We start from the raw sequence: 4,424 nt of genomic DNA on the forward strand, positions 1-4,424 counted from the left end.
CCGAAATAAAAAGAAAATAATACTCCGAATCGCGCAACAGATTGCTCGCGGTCGGCTCCTTCTTTTAAACATAAAAATACCTCACGCGCGTGTGAAGACTTGTTGTACGGTAAACCTTTTATGCATTTCACTTTTATCGATTATCAGTATCGTGTATTAGGCCCTTCAAAGTTGATACATTGTTTCTCATCAAATCGCGAAGCCACCCGCGTCGATCCGGAAAGCCAAAATAAAATGAAAATTTAAGTCCGAAAGCCGCGTCAGATAGTTTACTGTCGGCTCTTTCTTTTTGAAATAAAACACCTCGCGCGCGTGATGATGCGTTGTATAGTTATCTTTCTTATGCATTTCGCTTGTATCGATAATTAGTTTGTGTATTAGTAATGCACTTATTGAACATTTTAATTCTTCTACGATGAACTGGTGCCTAATGACGTCCAACGTCCCCAGAACCAACAACACACCAAGATCCAAAGACTCCATCTCGAACGCCTATGCCCCAGTCATCCCTTCCTCTGACACGTCCAATGAAAACAACTCCTACGCCAATACCACAGACTTCAGTTCGACCAACGTCTCGAGTGCCATCGACTCATCAAGATCCTTCACGTCGGATTACATCAATTCTAGATCCACCATCTACCACGATAGCACCAAAAACGGATCCAACACCTCCAACACCACAGACTTCCCTTCCTCCAACATCGCCAACAACTACAGTGCCATCAACTCATCAAGATCCTTCACGTCCGATTACAAAAATTCCGGATGTACCGTCTCTCACGATAGCACCAACAACAGCGCTAACACCTCCAACATCACAGACTTCTGTTCCTTTAACATCACCAACAACTCCAGTGCCATCGACTCACCAAGATCCTTCACGTCCAATTACAAAAATTCCAGATGTACCATCTTTCATAATGGCATCAACAACCGCTTCGGCACCTCCAACACCAAAGGCTTCTGTTCCGCCAGCGTCACCAACAACTCCAGTGCAATCGATTCATCAAGATCCGTCACGTCCAATCACTACAATTCCAGATATACCATCCTTCCCGATAGCACCAACAACGGCTCCAACATCTCCAAAACCACAGACTTCTGTTCTGCCAGCATCACCAACAACTCCAGTGCTATCGACTCAACAAGATCCTTCACGTCCAATTAGAACAATTCCAGATATACCATCCTTCACGATAGCATCACCAACAACTCCAGTGCAATCGATTCATCAAGATCCGTCACATCCAATCACAACAATGCCAGATATACCATCTTACACGATAGCACCAACAACAGCTCCAACACCACAGACTTCTGTTCCTCTAACATTACCAACAACTCCAGTGCTATCGACTCACCAAGATCCTTCACGTCCAATTACAACAATTCCAGATGTACCATCTTTCACACTGGCATCAACAACCGCTTCACCACCTCCAACACCACAAGCTTCTGTTCCGCCAGCATCACCAACAACTCCAGTGCAATCGATTCATCAAGATCCGTCACGTCCAATCACAACAATTCCAGATATACTATCCTACACGATAGCATCAACAACAGCTCCAATACCACAGACTTCTGTTCCTCTAACATTACCAACAACTCCAGTGCTATCCACTTACCAAGATCCTTCACGTCCAATTATAACAATTCCAGATTTGCCATCCGGCACGAAAGCACCAACAACAGCTCCAACAACTCAGACTTCTGTTAATCCAACATCATCAACAACGCCATCGACTCACCGTGATCCTTCGCTTCCGATAACAACAATTCCAGATATATCATCCTTCACGATAGCACCAACAACGGCTCCAACATCTCCAAAACCACAGACTTCTGTTCTGCCAGCATCAACAACAACTCCAGTGCTATCGACTCATCAAGATCCTTCACGTCCAATTACAACAATTCCACATATACCATCCTTGACGATAGCACCAACAACGGCTCCAACGCCTCCAAAACCACACACTTCTGTTCTGCCAGCATCAACAACAACTCCAGTGCTATCGACTCATCAAGATCCTTCACGTCCAATTACAACAATTCCAGATATACCATCCTTCACGATAGCACCAACAACAGCTCCAACACCACAGACTACTGTTCCTCTAACATTACCAACAACTCCAGTGCCATCGACTCATCAAGATCCGTCACGTCCAATCACAACAATTCCAGATATACTATCCTACACGAAAGCAGCAAAAACGGCTCCAACACCTCCAACATTACAGACTTCTGTTCCTCCAACATCACCAACAACTCCAGTGCCATCGACTCACCAAGATCCTTCACGTCCGATTACAAAAATTCCAGATGTACCATCCTTCACGATAGCACCATCAACCGCTTCAACACCTCCAAAACCACAGACTTCTGTTCCTCCAACATCACCAACGACTCCAGTGCCATCGACTCATCAAGATCCTTTACGTCCAATTACAACAATTCCAGATAAACCATCCTTCACGATAGCACCGACAACAGCTCCAACGTCACAGACATCTGTTCCTTTAACATCACCAACAACTTCAGTGCCATCGACTCATCAAGATCCTTCACGTCCGATTACAACAATTCCAAATATGCCATCCTTCACGAAAGCACCAACAACAGCACCAACACCACAGACTTCTGTTCCTCCAACATCACCAACAACTCCAGTGCCAGCGACTCACCAAGATCCTTCACGTCCGATTACAACAATTTCAGATATACCATCCTTCACGATAGCACCATCAACCGCTTCAACACCTCCAAAACCACAGACTTCTGTTCCTCCAACATCACCAACGACTCCAGTGCCATCGACTCATCAAGATCTATCACGTCCGATTACAACAATTCCCGAATTACCATCCTTTACAATAACACCAACAACAGCTCCAACACCTCCAACATCACAGACCTCTGTTCCTCGAACATCTCCAACAACTCCAGTGTCATCGATTCATCAAGATCCGCCACGTCCAATCACAGCAATTCCAGATATACCATCCTACACGATAGCACCAACAACAGCTCTAACACCACAGACTTCTGATCCTCTAACATTACCAACAACTCCAGTGCCATCGACTCATCAAGATCCTTCACGTCCGATTACAAAAATTCGAGATTTACCATCCTTCACGATAGCACCAACAACAGCTCCAACACTTCCAACATCACAGACTTCTGTTAATCCAACATCACCAACAACTCCAGTGCTATCGACTCACCAAGATCCTTCACGTCCGATTACAACAATTCCAGATTTGCCATCCGAAACGAAAGCACCAACAACAGCTCAAACAACTCAGACTTCTGTTAATCCAACATCACAAGCGACTCCAGTGCCATCGACTCATCAGGATCCTTTACGTCCAATTACAAAAAATCCAGAAAAACCATCCTTCACGATAGCACCGACAACAGCTCCAACGTCACAGACATCTGTTCCTCCAACATCACCAACAACTTCAGTGCCATCGACTCATCAAGATCCTTCACGTCCAATAACAACAATTCCAGATATACCATCCTTCACGATAGCACCAACAACTGCTCCAAAACCACAGACTTCAGTCCCTCTAACATTATCAACAACTCCAGTGCCATCGACTCATCAAGATCTATCACGTCCGATTGCATCAATTCCAGATTTACCATCCTTTACGATAGCACCAACAACAGCTCCAACACCACAGACCTCTGTTCCTCCAACATCTTCAACAACTCCAGTGCCATCGACCCTTCAAGAGCCCTCACGTCTTTACGTCGATTACAACGATTCCAGATGTACCAATATTTACGATAGCACCAACAACGACTCCAACATCTCCGACTTATGTTCCTGTGGCGTTTACTCGTCACGATTTAAAAGCACTGATCCAACGACTGATCCAACTTTTTAACCACCACTCTTACCCGAATTACTTCTTCTGGAGAAGAGAGTAAGCGGATCATTGTGCGAAAGAGTGCATGTGATGTAGATACTAGAGGTAAGATTGATTGTTAACTCGCCGAATTATCTAGCACAAGTTGAGTTAATTTTAAAAAAGTAATTAACTATAGTCATCTCCATTTCTAAATCATCAATTATTTGATTTTTAAACCGTCGACTTCTTTCGATAGGTAGTGGTGAACTAGTTATCAAACATATCGAAGAATTACTAACCATGGGCTCACCAGATTATGTACGACAATAACTATCTACGAAGGATTCGGTTATTCTTCGAAGACTCAGCTACCGCTGAGTTGACTTGCGGCAAGTGTAGATCCCCTAGTGGTCATTAGTGTATTGTCTGGCAAGTCAAGCCATCGTGACTCAACAAACATGTATTTACTCGAATAAAATGGCCGACGGATTAAAGTGGTGTTTTGTATAATGTAAAATCAAGCTATGAGAACGAAAATAGTTTCTTGGA

The sequence above is a fragment of the Tubulanus polymorphus genome, unplaced genomic scaffold (genome assembly GCF_964204645.1).
Source record: "Tubulanus polymorphus unplaced genomic scaffold, tnTubPoly1.2 scaffold_35, whole genome shotgun sequence".
Lineage (NCBI taxonomy): Eukaryota > Metazoa > Nemertea > Palaeonemertea > Tubulaniformes > Tubulanidae > Tubulanus > Tubulanus polymorphus.